At 44.7% G+C, this 19,621-nt stretch overlaps 1 long non-coding RNA gene across 2 annotated transcripts in view; it reads right to left on the bottom strand.

Annotated features, from left to right (window-relative positions):
• The window catches only part of LOC142140965 (uncharacterized), a 203,572-nt gene that overhangs the window by 110,721 nt on the left and 73,230 nt on the right, over window positions 1-19,621 (bottom strand). For both annotated transcript variants that reach the window (XR_012688591.1, XR_012688590.1), the window contains exon 2: window positions 374-583. This is a non-coding gene — a long non-coding RNA (uncharacterized LOC142140965). The remainder of the gene's footprint in view (window positions 1-373; window positions 584-19,621) is intronic.

The following is a 19,621-nucleotide window of genomic DNA, read 5'->3' as shown; positions in this document are numbered from 1 at the left end:
ATACATCAGTCAATTCTTCTCTCCTTTTGTTGTAATAAAAACACATTTACATTTTTCTGCAGAAGATTAACTCCATACTCATACCTCCCAACATTTGGGTAGCTGGCATCGAGACTGGGGCGTGGCCACGCCATGATGTAACCGTGGTCACATCCCAGGGGGGTTCATAGCACTTTGAAGTGCTGGGCTGCCCTGTACTGTCTTCCCCTTCCCTTCAAAACACCTTATTTTCTGCGTGCACCATTTCGCACAGCACTGCTGCAAACACACAGTACTTCCAAACTTTCACAACCGATCGTGATGGCAGGACAGACCCCCTCAAATTGGGACTATCCCTCCTAAATTAGGACAGTTGAGAAGTATGCATACTCACCATACTCAATCACAGCCAGTCGTGAAGCCGGTAACTTCTCACCGATACTGCTTTGTTTCTCACCTCAAGTCCAAAAAGTAACGTCTGGTCAACAATCTTCATTTCTAGGTTCCTTGTCTTAAGTCTCTGTTGCTTAGTGTTATGACCAAAAATCCCATGAGTTCTAGTTTCAATTTTCTTCTTCCTTTGTTAATATAGAGGGTCGAAGACCTGAAAAAAAATAATTTAGCTAGATGCCAGTGGCATAAAATTTGTGAGGACAGAGGAATTACAAGGTTGAAACGAATAATTAAAGTTCTTTACTGAAGCAAATAAAATACAGTGAGTGATATTTAAGTGAGTCTCAATCAAAATAATCAAAGTTGTTCACCTAAATTCAAATTATGTTCTGCCTTTATCATGTCCCAAAGTGAAATTATATAAGGGTAGATTTAGCAAACCTGAAGTGAAGATTTTGTCCGTAGCAACCAACCACATTATTTCCATTTAACTAGAACATTCTAGAAAATGCTCGGTAGAACCTGTTTGACAGATTACTTTATGAAACAACAACTAATCGAGATGGTAGTCCTCTGCCTTTAAAAAGTAACTGAGTGATTGTAAACTTCCAGAACATAGTAATATCTTCTTCACAAAGACATTTGCATTTCAAAACCAAAAGAGTTCCCCAAGCACCTAAGTAGAGATTTTTTGGCAGCTAAGCAAGGGAATAAGAAGCTGATCTCTGTTCCTCAACACATCTATATTTCATGATTGCTTGTGAGTTTGCTGCAGTATATTATGACCTTATGGCTTAGACAGGGTTTCTCAACCATTTTTTTACCATTGATGGTAAATGTTAACCAAATAAGACCTAGGGGTAAATGTATCAAGGTCCGATGTTTTCAGCGTTTTAAAATCACGGCAAATCGCGGGTGATAACCCGTGATTTTAGTCCACGATTCGCCAGATGTATTAAACTGCGATTTTTACTCTGGTCTTCAAAATCGATGGTCATCTCTGGCGATTTGCTGCGATGTCAAACATTCCCGTGTTTAGCTAACTCTTTTGTGTTGTCCTCATCTAGCAGCGTGATTAGTAAACACATCACTGCTGTTAAAAGTGTAAAAATAGATAAAGGTTTTAAAAAAAAAAGCAAGGGATCCCTCCTTCCGACTACTATTAACCCTAGTGCTGCCAGCCTACTGCTGATTACCTGAAAATCGGGGAAAAAAATTGCGTGGGGTCCCCCCGATTTTCACATAACCAGCACTAGGTAAACCAGCCCAGGGTGGGTGGCACTATAGCAGGGGGGACACACAGCAGGGGTTCCCCTGCCATAATGACAAACCAACCCCAGGCTGTTCAGCACTGGGCTGCATTCCCTAAGGAGTGGGGTCCGCCAAAAAAAACGATCAGGCCACACCTCTAGGGACACCCAGCCCAGTGCTGAAAGCACAGGGCTCGGTGTCCCTAGAGAAGTGGCCTGCTCGTTTATTTCAGCACCCCTGGGAGGTGGGTGTAGGGTAATAAAGGCGAATGTTAAAAAAAACAACCGGACGCCATTTTGTTTTGTGGAACTACAAGTCCCAGCCAGCCCCTTTTCCATAAACAGTCTGGGCGTGCTGATGCTTGTATAACTACAAGCACCAGCATACCCATGGCAGCCAGGACATGCTGGCACTTGGAGAACCACAAGTGTCAACATGCACTGACACCCATGGCTGGCTGAGACCTGTAGTTCCACAAAAAAAAACAACAATAAAAACAATACACACCCTCATTCAAACCACATATATTTATTAAAAATAAGAAAACCCCAAAATACTCACCAATCAGATTTCTTCTGCTTTCGTCAGCAGCTTTTAATCCAAAAATGCTTGAAAACTAATTCCAAATAAATTTGTATCCAAAGCGATTTTGACAGAAACACATCTCTAGCGATTCTTAGCTTCAGACATCAGCGAGTTTCAACTCTCTCTCTAGAGAAAATTGCTGGATTTGCAAAATTGCACCTTGATACATTTACCCCCTAATGTGTTTTCATTTACACTAAGGGCTAGATTTACTAAGCTGCGGGTTTGAAAAAGTGGGGATGTTGCCTATAGCAACCAATCAGATTCTAGCTGTCATTTTGTAGAAGGTACTAAATAAATGAAAGCTAGAATCTGATTGGTTGCCATAGGCAACATCCCCACTTTTTCAAACCCGCAGCTTAGTAAATCTAGCCCTAAGTGTTTATTTATTTAAAATACCCCTATTCTGACTACACCTATACCAAGCCACTCCCTAATAATTAGAGATGAGCGGGCTCGGATTCCGCTAATCCTAGCCCACCCGAACAGTGCGGATCCGAACGGGATCCGAGCACTGTTCGGATATTTCCGGCGGGCAAAAAATTGAAAACGAGGCTCTGTCGTCCAAGTCTCGCGTCGAATCTCGCGAGGGGTGGGAGGGAGGGCCCAGAACAATTCCATCTTGTACCTCTTTTTTTGGCATTATGTGCTCAAGTTACCTCGGTGCAACCTTTTGGCCTAAAAACAATATTGTGAGGTGTTCAGAATAGACTGGAATTTAGTGGAAATGATTGTTATTGAATGTTATTGAGGTTAATAATAGCGTAGGAGTGGAAAAAAAAAACACAAAACAGGTTTTTAGCACTTTTTATGTTTTTTTCAACATAAATCCGAATCCAAAACCTTAAATCCGAACCAAAACCTTTCGTCAGGTGTTTTGCGAAACAAATCCGAACCCAAAATCTCAAGCAAATCCGAATCCAAAACACAAAACACGAGACACCAAAAGTGGCCGGTGCACATCCCTACTAATAATATGCTTTCTGATTAGTTTTGTATGTTTTTTTATTATTTACTAATACATTTAATTTTATCTTGAGTTATGTTAAACAGACTGAAGGACCCCTTGAAAAGTGGTAGAACACGGCATGGCCAGCACCCATAGCAGAATTTGGGGTAGGGTCTGGCAATTCCGGTCCACGTTCAGCTCTTTTAACCGTTTGCGGGGGTGGCACATGTGTAATGAAGCCCTGTTTGGGTATTGCCTGGCCACCCTCAAATTCGTGCCTATAGCAGCTGCATTATCTGAGTGCCCTTGAACCTCTCTGAGGTACTACTTGGGATACATGTGACACAGGTTTAGAAACTAGGGCTTACAGCATGGGTGAACAGCCTCTTTTGGTCTGAGCGCCACTTTGGGAGATTGTATTCTTTTGAAGGGGCCATACCCCTCTCAGGCACAACGCTTACATTATGCAGCTGTCTAGGGCATCGGAACTTGGGGAGCACCACGAAGGAGGGTGTCAGACATTAAAGAGAATCAATTCCATGCTGGTGGTGGCTGCGTTGATTAATTGAAGGGACTTCAAAAGTCGTAGGTCACCGCACAGCTTTGTTACTTTTCCATCCTAGGATATGACAGGTAGCAGTGCCCCTTCCATCCACTCAAGATCCACCCATGGAGGAAGAGGCAAAGATGTACTCTATGGTGGCTGTAATGATACCGGGCTTAGTGTATCGCTCTGTGCCGCACAGCTGACCTACCCGATACCTATCCAAGGTTCAAAATCACCCAGGCAAATGTCTGAAATAAAATAAATAGGTTTATTTAACAAAATGGTAGCAACAAACAGCAATAATAATATTGAAGTTATAGCTCGCAAGAAATAACAATGCAGTTTGGCATACACTACATACAAGGTATAAACCACCCCACCAGTATCCTAGTAACTTTCAGGAACTGCTGCCTGTCCATCCAAGCTTCTCCCCCTCCATCCTTTGAGGCTACTATCAAGGCCTGAGTCACTGACACTCCGCTTTTGGCGGACACACAGCTCCCCAAGAGGTAGATTAGGGCAAAGGCAGTACTCCAGGGACCAATTGTCCATTTCCTGTGAGGGGCAGAGATCTAGGGCCTGATTCATTAAGGATCTTAACTTGAGAAACTTCTTATTTCAGTCTACTGGACAAAACCATGTTACAATGCAAGGGGTGCAAATTAGTATTCTATTTTGCACATAAGTTAAATACTGACTGATTTTTCATGTAGCAAGTTAAGATTCTTAATAAATCAGGCCCCTAGATCTCAATGCTAGCCTGACTTCAGCTATCACTGGGTAGTAAATGCCTCTCTGCTGTTCTCTGGCGCTTGTTTTTAAAGCCATAACTGACCTTCTCTGGAGTTCCAGGACCTGCTTGATTGGTCCTTTTCTGTCTTTAGCTTTTCACAGGTAAACATGCAGACAAAGGGATAGCAGAGGAGCCATTCTTGATATTATTAGGGACAGGTATTTTTCTGTGGCTATACAGCAGAAGTTGTTTAAATAAGTGAGGTCACAAACCAGAGACATTACATTTCAATATATAATGTAGTTCTCTGTAATTAAACAAAGAGCTCTATCTATGGACCTTTTCCCTATCTTAACACATGAGACCTTCTAGTGTGATGTACATTCATACAGGAATAGTGGACACACTACAAAAACTTTAGACCAATTTGTTGTCTCTAACGATTGTATACAGGACTGAAGTCCCGATCAGCCTGCGATTTAGGTGTACACACTATACCCAATTACCTTCAGATCTCTGCTCTTCATCTGTCATAACCATCCGCTACAAGTGACAGCTGTCCTGGGTGTCAGTGGGTAAAACAAAATGCTCAATGAACTTTTTAAGATTCAGAAGCTAAGATGTTAATTTTCACACTGCTACATAAGATACCAGTGTTTCAGCAAAGGCTGATTGCAGGTCAGACACCAGCTCCCTACTCATATTTGTTTTAACCACTGATACTGATAATCATGCCAGCGCCTGTGACTTTTGACCAGACTCTTTATGTAAAGAGTATAAAATTTGCGCTGCAGTAACTTCTCCTAATGCGCTATCCAATTCCTTGGTGGTCAGATCTCCTGCTCTAAATAAGCTGCTGCTCGAGCTGAAAAATTAGTTATCCTTGACGGCTCTCAGTACGTCTTGGAGCCCGGTTAACCTGTGAGGAACTTACCTGGATGCGAGGCATCCAGTGGGTCCCTCTCTGCTCTCACAGTCGCTCCGGTGGCGGCTGTGCACTTGACTGACATGGGGAACCAATCAAAGTTCTCCGCTCGGTCATCTGTATTTTGGAGCCACAGCGAGCCAATCGGGGCTGTGCAGGGTTCGCGGTGACGTCAGTAGACATCGTTTTGTCTATTTAAGGCGGCGGTGCAGGAAGAGTGAGGGCGCCGCGCGCAACAGGACCAAGTAAGCAGCAGCAGCAGAAGAGGAAGACAGCAGCCGGCGGTGACCAATGGAGGTAGAGAGCTCTTGTCAGGGCTAAGAGTGCCTCTGCCTCCTGAAGACCCGACAGTGACAACCGAAGAAGCCGGCGGTGAGCATGGAAGACAGCGGCAGCTGAGGGGGCCCCCAGGAGAAGGCCCTTGAAGATGTCAGAGTAAGGTAGGGCCCTGTTGGGCAACCCTCCTCCCGGGTCCACACCTGCACTACTGTTCATAATCTTTTGGTCAGCCTTCAGCAGTTTCCCTTTCATCAGGCATAAGGCCTGTGGGCACAGTTAGGCATTAGGCCTGTGGCGCGGATAGTGGGCACAAGGCCCGGGCGCAGCTAGGGTTAGGTAGGTAACTAACAGGGCATAAGGCCCTAGCAGTAGGTTTAGGGCACTTGGCCCAATAGGTAGTGCGTAAAGGGCACAAGGCCCTAGCAGTAGGTTTAGGGCACTAGGCCCCATGGTAGTGGTTAAAGGGCACAAGGCCCTATCAGCAGGTTTAGGGCACTAGGCCCCAGAGTCAGCATTTACAGGGCAAGCAGGCCCTAGGGAGAACATAAGTCCCTTGTTGGTGTGGAGCACGCATCCTGCAGGCGGGAGACGCATCTTGCTACTGTCAGTCCAGGATCAGGGCCACCTAGGGTGTGTTGTATCTCATTGTTATACTGGACCGCATTGTGTATCGTTTGTGGTGGTATTGTTGTACATCTCTTTCCAGGTGCAAGACGTCAGGCCCCTATCCACGGTAGGCCCTTGCGTTTTTTTTCCCTCCTTCTCCTCCGCCTGTCTCCCTTTCGGGAAGTAGTTAGCAACCCCCTCAAATACGCTTAGGGGTAGGACACACAGTAGTATTCCATTCCATACGTCCCCGGGGTCACGCAGCGTTAGAGTTCCCCATTGCCCAGGCAGCACGCCCTTGGTGAGTTCCAGCAGGCCCCATCTACGGTTCCACTTGGGTGCCTGATGCTGAGTTCCGGCAGGTCAGCCTGATGGTTCCAGTTCAGGTGGTGTTACCACAGGGTTGGGCTGGTCTAGCCTGAGTTCCGGCAGCGGCCGCTAATGGTTCTAGGCGGAGGCGCCTGACCAGGTGGCGTGCGGTTCTGTGGGTTCCACTGCTGTGCCTTTACATGATGCATGTCCTCCTAGAAAGAAGTCTGGTTACTTGGTAGGTCCCCATAAGCTGGGTAAGGGTAGTTCTCCACCATCGTCTCACGGTTAGAGGTAGTGGGTGGCGCAGGGTGTCTTTACAGGTGATAGCAGGATGCACGGAGGTAGGTACGAGGGAGAGGTGGTATCCGGTGAGTATATTCCTGAGTCCCCTTCGGTCGTTACGGGCTCTTGCATTCTGGTGGGTGGAGTACTTGGGCGGGATTGTTCCTAGGTCCTCGTACTTGCGGCGCCGTAATAGCCCAGAGCAAAATGAGGTGTCGACGGCTGGGGTAGAGTGGGTGTCTCTTCCTCGTATTCGTCACCTTGGACATTGCCCTATTTCATAGGATAGCGGGCCCTCATCTTTTGCTTCCTCCACAGGGGCCGTTCCTGTAGGGGCGGAGGAGAGAAGGAGAAGCCAAGTGAGTCCCGGATCGGGAGTTCACGTAGGGTAAGGTAGTATTCCATAGTATTCCCTCGGGATCAGGTGAGTAACTGGGGTGTAGGGAAGGATTGCCTGCGTGTTTTGTACCCATCTTAGCACCCGTTACAAACCCATTCACTGCTGGCCTAAGTTACCTTAAATCAGGGCCGACTTGGGCACAATGGGCAGGTGCCCGGGGGCCCTGCAGCCCAGGGGGAGCAAAAAAAAAAAAACTGAAAAAAAAGAAGAAAATACTTACCTTGCGGTCATTGCTGCCTCCGACTGGTCCCCCTGGGCTGCAGGGCCCATATATATAGTCTTTTTTTTTTCTTTGTATATATAGGGGCCCAGGTGCACTGCTGTGCCCGGGGACCCAAGATGTTCTTAAGAGGGCCCTGCCTTAAATTACCTTTAAGGGAGTGAAGATCTTCCATCGGGAAGGGGTTAACTCGTGCATCGCAGCTCAGGTATGTCCCAGCAGCCAAATGTAGGCGGTGAGGACCAGCATGGCAACTATTCATATGATTGTTGCACTTTGCATTGCAGACAAGGAACAGAACAGCGTGTGATGGGTACAGTGACAGGCTGCATACATGTTAGGATAGATGAGCAGTGGAAAGGCTGCACAGACACAATGACAGGCTGCACTCTTCACAGAGACAATGACAGTCTGCACTCTGCACAGAAACAGTGACAGGCTACGCTCTGCACAGACACAGTGACAGGCTGTGCTCTGCACAGACACAGTGACAGGCTCCGCTCTGCACAGACACAGTGACAGGCTGCACTCTGCACAGACACAGTGACAGTTTGCGCTCTGCACAGACACAGTGACAGGCTGCGCTCTGCACAGACACAGTGACAGGCTGCGCTCTGAACAGACACAGTAACAGGCTCTGCTCCGCACAGACACAGTGACAGGCTGCGCTCTGCACAGACACAGTGACAGGCTCCGCTCTGCACAGACACATTGACAGGCTCCACTCTGCACAGACACATTGACAGGCTGCGCTCTGCACAGACACATTGACAGGCTGCGCTCTGCACAGACACAGTGACAGTTTGCGCTCTGCACAGACACAGTGACAGGCTGCGCTCTGTACAGACACAGTGACAGGCTGCTAACTCTCTCTCTGGGCAGACAGGGATTGTAAAGACAAAAATCAAACAGTACGACCAACCAGATGAAGGGATGATTGGCACTTTGGGACGACTTTCATTCATCATGTCACTATACACACTCACACGATATCTGACCAAACTGTCATATGTCGGCTAATTGGAGGTTTTTCATACAATCATCGGGCCAGTGTGTACCCAGCCTTAAACTGAAACAATGGACATAAGTGGAAACAAGAAGTAAAGGAGAGTGTATATATGGGGCACTCAGAAGAACAAAAAATATAATAAAATATATATAAATTTTATTGATATACATTAAAAGATATATTTATTACACTTAGTGAGAACAAGAAATTAGCGAAATATTAAAAACAGAAATATGGAAATATGTACCAAAAATAGTAAACTGATAAAAGCAGTGGCAAAAAATTCCACTGGAACGCGCCACAAGCCAAATATTGCCCACTGTAGGATTAGTGCAGCTGAGTTATCTGAGTCACTCTTTGGAGGGAAGTAATAAAAAGTACTGATTGTTATATTATTAATGGCCTTTATTATCCCTATTGGGAGGTTATAGAATGACCCGGTGCGGTATATACTTTATGTGTGGTTGAAACAATGTCTGCATGTATATACAAGATAGGAAAACCATGTTGCCGGACATATTAACTTCTTACAAATACAATATGCACAAGTTTAAATATGATTGACAAATATGGGGAACCAGAGGGATAGAAAAGTATATGTTTTTCTATAGTCCATACTTTGTGAGAAACGAGGTGCAGACAAGTTGAGGGCATATTAATAATTAATTTTATCACAGTGGCCTGCAGGACCAGCCAGAAACACACTCTTTCACCTGCTGACATATGAAAGGAGGTACATGTGTGCTTGGGAGAGAGTTAATATAATTGGGATGAGTCTGGCACATTAATTTAATGGTGGGGAGACATGCCATTGCTTATTGGATTATACGTTTAAGAACTTCCGCCTGTGTTATGAATTTGTTTATTATAGACTTGCTAGAGTCATTGAAATAAACTGAGATCAGTATATATGGACTCCATCTTACATGTGCAGGGGCTGTTTAACTAAGTAATTGCTAAATAATTAATGAAGTAATAGCATGCATGTTTGGACACAAGTAACTACATTAATTCTGTGAAGGATCCTCACACTTTGAACATTTATTAAGTTATCTGCATAATTTATTATAAGATTGGATTTTGATATTCCCTAGTTGACGGCAACAATATATTAGATTAACTTTATGTTTTATATATTTATATAGTGTAACAAAGGGAGGCATTTATCTGACAAGATGCAAAGAAAACATACAAGTAGAGTAAGACATTGGCGCAGTTATGCACCTAGATTCAGGTTAAACCAAGTAAAGACTTATGTGAAGTTTAAAGTTGGTTAACTTACATGATTTAAAAGCTGCTTCCTCTCAGCAAACAGACAGGGTGTGTTTGTTAGTTCAAACAGAGCCAGTGATGGGCGTTTTCTCTTAAAGAGAAGGTGGGTGTGTCACCTGTCCATCAAGCTAAGGCTGGGGGAGGAGTATCAGGTATAAAAGCGTGTTTGTGTCATTTGTTCACTGAGACCAACGCTGGGTAAGCTGGCTGGTCCTGAGAGAGAGCTGGTCTATGCATAGCTAGCGTTTAGGGTCTCCATAATTGCTGTGAAAGTATACTGTGTCAAAACATTTACCATCCTGACAATAAAGCTACATAAAAAGGAAGAAGTTGTTCGCGTGTGCTTCTGCAGTAGCGGGCTCTTGCCACAATAGATTGTATGACATATATTTGAGATTTATGATTATTGTTTTTAATAAAAAAAAAGTTTTTATTCTATAACTCAGTACTCTTAATTAGTTTAATATTTCTATAATAATGTGTCTAAGCCACTCATTGCTGACACCTGCACAAAGGATTTGGGAGATTAATGTAGAGACAAGTAAAATAGCATATTTTCTCAGCATTTGGACTAGGGTTTAATCATTTAATGGAGGGTGGAATTTATTAATTTATTAGTGGGGCTAGTTAATATAATAGTGGCATCATGGCAGTGCTTACTGATTTAAGGTAGGTTGATGGGGCTATGAATTTATAGTGCTATTTAGTATGTGTAAATAATACTATTAAATTAATTTTGATGCTCAAAGGGAAATAAGTCTATTTATTATATATGAATGCTATTAATTTATTGTCCTGGTTGGCTGCAGGTAAGGATGCCTATTTATTAAATGTGAGTTCTATTGATTTAACATCAGGCCTAGGGGAAAGAAGCCTTGAGGATTCACTCATTGCTAGACTTTCCATATTTCATGTTCCTATCCATCATCCACACAGGGACCCAACATTCCAGGATCCAGACAAGCAGCAAGTGATCTAAAGACACAGCAGCCACAGGTAGTGAAAGCTTCAAGAACAGCTAATTCAGACCAGGACAGTCTGTCAACTGTCTTGATCCTGGTGAGGCAGTCCTGATTTCGGGTAACTGTCAAGCTCAGTCAGGACTCTGTCTCCACTGCAAGGACAGTAGAGAGGTATGTCCTGCTTCATAATGCTCTGCTCTAAGCTACATGCACCAAACAGTAGTGCACGCAGCATTGCCGCGTATTTGACGGTGATAGGAATGGGTTGTAGAGCAGCCTTGCATTGTTTAAAACTATACCCAACCCCTTTCATGATGGTAACACCCACTCTGATGGAATGGCAGGGAAACTCCTCTCTATAAATCCTGTGTTTGTTCCTGAATAATAAATGCAGAATTTGTATTGATTTATTTTAAAAAGTCAAGTGTGTGTGAGAAGAGAGTATTGGGGGGAAACAGGGGCGGAAGTTTCTCCTAGGGTGCCGCAAAACCATGCATCAGCCCTAGCCCACCCCTGATAACACATTACCCTTCACCTCTGCAACTTATTTTTAACCCTCAACCATCCCCTATACCTGAGTTGGCCCCCCGACATAATGTCTTAGCCCCATCCCTCCAATTCTGCAACTGAAAGCCCAAATTGGGCTTAACCATACCCCAGTCTTTATAGGCTTTAAAAAATCTGACACAAGCAACTGCCTGAACAGAATTTATGTATTTTCTTATTAATCATATTAAACAATGACCATGTAAAGAGTACAATATTTGTTGTTATAATTAATTAGAATATTTTTAGTTTAATGATACTTTTTCTTGAATATAACATTAACCTGGCATGGATATTTTATTTTCCTCTGTAGAATGTCCATTAAGGATAACACAGCACAATTAAAGATAACACAACACAATATCTCCTCTAAGAACACTGAAATGACATACATTATTTGTATGGCTGGCCGCTATATAACTTTTCTATGCACATGACCCAGAATACCATGTTAGATCATTCCAAAATCATATTTTTTATTTTATTTATTTATTTTTACAAAATATTGTTGGTTGTATCCCTTTTTGTTATAATAAAATTTAGGAAAGAGAGGACATATCTGTGCTGCCTTTATTTCATAAAGGCATATATAGATTCCGTATTACTTACGCTTTGATGCACGTTTGGACTTGTTTTTTTTCTCTGGTTAAAATCACACAACCTTTTTAGTAGTGTTTCTGCGGCTTAATAAAGCACCGCGATCTCCTGTAATGATAACTATATGGAGTCTCCACACAAACCAATTAATTTGTATATATGGTTCCATAAAACAAAATCTTCCTGGCTGAAGAGGGTGTCACCTATGTGACCTCACATCCCATAACGCAATGCCCTCTTCAGCCAGTAATACTCTCCTATGCAGTTTCTCCCTGTCAATAACGGTAACAGATGAAATTCACCAAACCCTTTCAAGCTTTAGAAATCAGTGCTCCACGTTGTACTGGCACTTTATTAATTTATTCAGGTCTCAATACGCAAACATCACAATTTAATCATCTTATACAATTCAAGAAATTATCTCTAGCAACTATGAAGCTCACAAGATAAATGACTGTAGAGCTGAACAATATTCCTGATATAAAATGAAGATTTTAAAAAATGATACTTCTTTAAACATTCCGCATACATCTAAAATTGCAGATAGTGTGTTACAGAGCCATTATATCATGTGTCCTCAAGCATTTGTATCTAGTGGGTTCTCTCTTTAGAATCATCCATTTAATTCTGCATCTAACGTGATTAAAGGTCGTTGTGCTCTATATACTATTCTGCCTGGCTCAGTATGGGAGATTCAGGTAGCTTATTTTTAATAAGATCGTTTAGTTCTATCATTTTTATACCCACGGTACTGATGTCTATTTTTTTTATTGTCTCTCTGCATCTACCAATTTATTTCACAATTATAATCATACCTTTGGGAACATTTCTACGTATGTGTTCCCCTCACTGTCTGTTTTCCTTTCATACCTAATGCAGTTATTTCAGTAGTGTGCAAATACTGAAAGCATTTCAATATCTCATCATCGTTTTGTAAAGTTCTAATCCCTTGTTATGGTTTATGAAGGTCATTTGTTTTCATATATATTAATATATTTTGTTTGTGGATCCTCTTGAACCTTTTTGCATTTATTTAGTAGTATAGCATTAAAAGTTTACGTTCTGTGATTTCACCTAGGTAGATGATGTGGACCAAATTTCAATCTACAATCCCATATATATATTTATGCCTCTCTCCTTCATAGCTGTCTGTAGTTTTTGTTATAACACTAATCGATCATTTCCTGCCTGAAATTGACCTTGTTTTGGATTTCAGCAAAAAAAAGTTAAACAAAATGCACCTCCCAAACTTACTACACATGACAAATAATCATACTTGCCAACTCTCCCTGAATGTCAGGGAGACTCCCTGAAATAGGGGTGATCTCCCTCACTCCCTGAAGAGTCTGGCATCTCCCTGATGCTGAGCCAGTGCAAGACGTGGTCTGTGGCATGATGACAGTTCAGAAATTGTGTCCTATGTCCATGTATTGATGCCTATGGAGTTGGCCATTTTCATGGAGACCAAGATTTAATCAAAGACTGACAGGTAAGACAACATGACTTCAGTAATGGAGACAGAAATGTAAAATACACATCATTCTCTAGAGATTCATTAGCTGCTTTTCTTTAACACATAGTTGCCTACTCTCCCAGAATGTCCGGGAGACTCCAGCATTTCTGGAAGACCTCCTGGGCTCCCGGGAGAGCAGTGCAACCTTCCGGTACTTGCCCTCGTAGATAAGTGACAAGGCAGGGCCTAATGATGCAAATATCGCGTCGTCTTAGCCAAAATGATGTGATTCATCAAGCCCCGCCCCCGCATGCCCACCTCCCCCGGGATCTCCCTGAAGCCAACGAGGAAAAGTTGGCAAGTATGCAAATAATAACATAGATGAACTGTAATCTGAATGTAAGCTCTCACGGGCAGGATCCTCTCTACCTATTGTCCCATGTCTGCCCACTGACTCCCTTGTAATCCCTGTCATGTATTTTGCTGCACTCTGTGAGTCCCCATAGTGTTACTCACACTCATCTGTGCTACGTATGTGTGTTACCGCATCTATTTGTTACTTGCTTCTGTATCCGGCGCTACGGAACCTGTGGCGCCTTATAAATAAATAAATAATAATAACTGAAAATGTAGGCAAATGACTCTGGCTGTTAAACTTGAGCTTATTGCATGATCTGCAGGTCTGTGTAAGATGTAGGGTAAAGAGATGTTTGAAAGCATCTGGCTGACTGCTACTGAATCTGTTAGTGTGCTGCTATCATGTCCTATAGGAACATATCTCTCTAGATATCTGTGACCTACTTTTTACCTGATTCTCTTTCAAGTATAGTGATGTGGGTTTTATATTCATCTCCTATTGCTGCATTGTACTTCTGTTTTTACACAATGAGATCTATATTCTAAATGTATCCACTGCATTAACATAGTAAATGAACACTGCATTTTCTTTGAGATTTTTTGGGGGGGTTAAAAGTACAAAATAGACCCCAAGAATTTATTTAGCATATTTTCTATTTGTAAGCATTTTTCTTACCTGTACTACAGCTCCTACCATTTCCATGTGGGGGAGTGGAGGGGATGGAAGAGGTGGGGTATCTATAGTCCGTCCTCTCCATCGTGTGCCAGCATAATCTGGATTTAAAAGAATAGTGCTAAAATCTGTCTGTGCTATTCAGTTTAATGATATTGGGTTTGTCACATGGCAGAGTGGGTCAGCAATACAAGAAGGAGTAAGATGCCCAACTAATGTGAAGTTAGCTTTTAAACATATCGCCCTGAGAAAAACTTAAACATTAAAAAGTCGGAAAAGCTTTGGATATTGTGGCGATTCTTCGCTAACCAGGATATTTGTTTGCATGGAGATTGGATGAAGGAAAAACCCGCAACTATTTTCATTTATAACTACCTCTATGTCTATTTATGTGAGTCTTCTGTAGGGAGCTATGTATGGAAGGAAGATCGTGTGGGGATCATTGTAGCGAGTACAACGCAACAATACCAGAGGTTTTTAAGTAAGCTCAATATATAAAGGGGATTACCCCATTCACCTTCACAGGGTTCATTGGCTTGCAGTGACATCTACACCGCCAGACTTGAACACCTGCGAATTTCCAGCATTTTTGAAAAGTGGAGATGTTGCCTTATAATAACGAATCAGATTCTAGTTTTCATTTATTTAGTACATTCTACAAAATGACAGCTAGAATCTGATTGGTTGCTATAGGCATTATCTCCCCTTTTCAAACCCACCGGAAGCTCACAGCTTGATTGAGTTCTTGTTTTAGAATTTGGTTCCTCATTAGCAAATTATTATTTTGGAAACATAATATCCAGCTGGGAAAGTGTTGCCTTTGAGAACTTCCATGTCCTTTTACTTATGCATATGTGATTGACCAAATATGTATATAACTTGTTTTACTGTTTAATTTATTTCTGGAACTAGTGGGGTCCTGGTGTATACCAACTAGGGTGCTTACATTGAAGCACTATAACTGTCCCTAGCATTTGATCTATTTTGAGCTTTTAAGCATATAATCCATAGAAGTGTGCCTCTTTGTACTGTACTCTCCTTAGCACTTTTGATGTATATGTGCAGGACAAGTTATTTTAATTACCCTATATCATAGAGAGAGAATGTGTTATTTACCAACCTATATCCAAGAGAGAGTGGTCAAAAACAAGCAAGGACTGGTAGACGAGGAGCTAATAGGCAGAGAAACAAGCAGTGGCCTCTAGTTTATATGCCTGCGACTGACAAACCCGTTTACTATGCCCTTTTTTGTTGCATTTCCTACACAGTTCATGTTTAAGCCTACAGTACCTGGATGAATGTGTACCTGCCTCACAGCGGAAGCATACATTCGACGGGGCGCCATTTGCGTGTGAGAGCCGGGACCAGTGTTGCTAGGTTGCATTCCCAGCTGGGGGGCGATGCCTTGGTGACATCATCGGGCAATACACCAATGACACGACACCCAGCCATAGCTCTGCTCCCGGTATCCTGCCGGGCTTTTCAAACAGGAGAAGGAGTGAGAACAAAAAACAGTGTGTTGTGGGACACAGGCTGAGACACTGGGAGAGAGAAGCTGCAGCACACAGAGAAGATACCACAGGAGAGAACTGTTTTCCTACAGAGGAATGGGAAACAAGCAGCAAAGAAGTGCCATACTAGCAACAGCCACCAGGAAGCAGGAAGACTGTACAGCCGGTCTACAGGGGAGAGCAGCCGTGGGAGGACTCTCAGCAACAGGGGAGACACAAGTGCTCTATGGCTTTGTGTGTGCCACAGTGTAGGCCCAGGCCTCCACCCCAAGCCCACATACCCAGTCTCCTCTCCCTTAAGCTTACTCCTAGGCCTCCAGACAGCAGCTAGCCCTGCCCCAGCCCCAGGCAGCAGCTAAGCCTCCCCCAGCCCCAGGCAGCAGCTAGGCCTCTTCCAGCCCCAGGCAACAGCTAGGCCTCTTCCAGCCCCAGGCAACAGCTAGGCCTCCCCCAGCCCCAGGTAGCAGTTAGGCCTCCCCCAGCCCCAGGCAGCAGTTAGGCTTCTCCCAGCCCCAGGCATTAGCTAAGCCTCACCCAGCCTAAGGCATCAGCTAGGCTTTTTCCAGCCCCAGGCAGCAGCTAGGCCTCTTCCAGCCCCAGGCAGCAGCTAGGCCTCTTCCAGCCCCAGGCAGCAGCTAGGCCTCTTCCAGCCCCAGGCAGCAGCTAGGCCTCTTCCAGCCCCAGGCAGCAGCTAGGCCTCTTCCAGCCCCAGGCAACAGCTAAGGCCTCTTCCAGCCCCAGGCAGCAGCTAGGCCTCTTCCATCCCCAGGCAGCAGCTAGGCCTCTTCCATCCCCAGGCAGCAGCTAGGCCTTCCCCAGCTCCAGGCAGCAGTTAGGCCTCCCCTAGCCCCAGGCAGCAGCTAAGCTTTCCACAGCTCCAGGCAGCAGCTAGGCCTCCCCCAGCCCCAAGCAGCAGCTGAGCCTCCCCCAACCCCAAGCAGCAGCTGAGCCTCCCCCAACCCCAAGCAGCAGCTGAGCCTCCCCCAACCCCAGGCAGCAGCTAGGCTTCACCCAGCCCCAGACAGCCCCTAGGCTTCGCTAGGCCGCCGGACTGTATCACCTAACCCTGAGAACAGCTGAGTAGGCCACCCCTAGCCTAACTCCAATAGTGAGAGTATGTTATCGCCATATTGTGTTTATATATTGTATTGTGACTGTATACTGTACCCCCCTACCTCTATCTCTGATTGTTCCTTTATTGCATTATTGCTCTTCGGTGCATCTCTTGTTTGCTAATCACGTGCACAAGATAGTTGTCAGGGTTGGTGTTCGAGCGAGCGAGTTCAGAGCGTAGCAGCAGTTAGGATAGGGACGGCCTAGGTAGGGATACTGTGTTCTATTTACAGGCATTGATTGTCAGACAAGGGCATTGGAAGACCCCAACGAGTGAGAACCCCCTTGCACAGCAAGGACCGAGGGAGTTGCCGTAGTGGACCAGCTTCTGTGAGTATAGTCCGGCGAGGGCTGTTCCCCATGGTGCACTCACCCTGCGGAACTGCCCTCCCCGTATTTCACTCCACCCCTTTGCACCCCACCCCTTTGCCCGGCATCCCCTATTTCGTTCAAGTATTTGGACATCCCCACCATCCTTCTGTGTCAAAGAAAGAGGAGACACTCCCGAAGACATCCAGAGACAGGCGTGGTGCGTAGGGTAAGTGTGAATTCCTTCCCCAACCCAGGACCCCATCCATAACCTCCCCTCCTTACATGCGTGCAAGCTACGAAATCCCTTGTTCACTCGCTTGTAATTAATCTCTCGCCTTGACTACTGTAACCTCCTTCTCTCTGGCCTACCTCACTCTCACCTTGACCCTCTTAAGTCTATCCTCAATGCTGCTGCCCGCCTCATTTTTCTCTCCCGCTGCTCTGTCTCTGCAGTCTCCCTCCAACAGTCACTACATCTACTCTCAAAGGCTTCAAGCGTGCCCTTAAGACTCATTTCTTTATTCAAGTCTATCAGCCCTCCTCCTAACTCCCGCGTCCTGGCTCTCTCCACAGGTAGTACCACCCTATTTGTGTCTCCCCCTTTCCTTTAGGATGTAAGCTCTCAGGAGCAGGGCCCTCTTTCCTTGTGTGCTCCTTCTACTATTCCATCACCCTCTGTACCTCTTGGCCAGCTTCGCTAGCCCTGTTTTCTTTAGCTTCGGCCTACTTATCGCTGATTTCTACCATCCCTTTCACTAACTGTCCCAGAAATAATTTGATTTGCTTTACCTTGTTACCTGTGTTTGTATATATTTTTTTTCTTTCTGTATCATGTTGTGTCTTGGGTCTCTGTTTTCTGTATATGTAATGTACGGCGCTGAGGACCCTTTGTGGCGCCTTATAAGTTAAAGATAATAATAATAATAAAGCGTGTTTTTGTTGTTGTTGTTGCTGCCATCATTTTGGGAACTTGAGATGTTACCTTGCCTCCTATCTGGAGTTACATAACATCTTCAGCTGCAGTTTCTATCGACAGTGCCACTTGTACTGCACGTTTAAACGTGAGATAAATCTCTGTTAATAAACGTTTTTGCACACTCACGCTTGAAATCCCACACAGCAGACAATCGTTCAAGCCATCCCCAAACTCACGGTGTTCCGACAGTCTTTTTAGTACTGCTACATATGCATAGTTGCCTACTCTCCCGGAATGTCCGGGAGACTCCCGAATTTTTGGGAGTTCTCCCGGACTCCCGAGAGAGTAGGCAAAAATCCCGGATCCAGCATCTCCCCGTTGTTTTAAATGGTGGGGGCGGGGCTAACTGTGCCATCGTGGCCCCGCCCCCTGCTACGATTGGCCAGAATATCCTATGATTGACAGGGGCGGGGCCTAACGGTGCATCGCGCGTGCCCACGCCCCCTCGACGGACTCCCTCCTGGACGGCTGGTGTCAAAAGTAGGTAAGTATGTACATATGCGGCAACTGACTCCCTTTGCTCCTAGTTCCTGCAATCTGGAGAGGCTTAGGGGACAGATACTCAATATATCTGTAAAAGACTTTGATGCAGGTTTATCAGGGGTTGTTAAACTGCGTAGCAAACCATAAGCTTTTCCCCCATAGCGCTTAAGAGAAAATTACACTTGCTTCTTTGCAGCAACATTATTTGGCTCAAAATACTGTTCCAGTCTATCTTTATGCAGCAGCCAGACATCCTTTTCTATGTCAAAGTCCCTTAATGTTCCTATGTGCATAGCCATGGTAGCGGTCCCTTATCAGTGCTTGCAGCTGCACAGAGCGCGTGTCGTTTCCCCATAACGCTGCCACTCCACTTCCCTTCTGGTGTGGGATATGTGGCCTTGGTTTAGAAGCCACTTGTCTGTGCTCAATTATACAAGCAGAACATGGAGACCAAGAGCGGTGCTATGCTATACTTGCCAACTCTCCTAGAATGTCTGGGAGACTCCCGAAATTTGGGTCTGTCCCCCGGACTCCCAGGAGAGCAGGCAATTCTCCCGATTCCCGGCAGCTCGTCAAATTATACGGAGGGGAGGGGGCGGGGCTTAGTGGTGCCGTATATGCGTCATTACGGCCCCACCCCCTATTTTTATTGGTCGAAACAGTGATGACTGCTTTAAGGGCGGGGCTAACGACACAGTTCTTTGAGCCCCGCCCCAACACACACACCTGCCTCCCGGGACACAAGTTGCCAATGTAGGCAACTATGCGCTATGCTTGCTGTGAAGCACATTTACTCAAACTGAAAACAAACATAAAGCAACATGTTTTACAGCAGGATGCAAAACAGCACAGTAAAACAACACAGTGGTGAAACATGGTAATGCAGGCATGAACAG

This window comes from Mixophyes fleayi, chromosome 2 (assembly GCF_038048845.1).
Source record: "Mixophyes fleayi isolate aMixFle1 chromosome 2, aMixFle1.hap1, whole genome shotgun sequence".
In the NCBI taxonomy this organism is placed as follows: Eukaryota; Metazoa; Chordata; class Amphibia; order Anura; family Limnodynastidae; genus Mixophyes; species Mixophyes fleayi.
The sequence above is the reverse complement of the archived record's forward strand: the minus strand, read 5'-3'. Positions and strand labels throughout refer to the sequence as shown.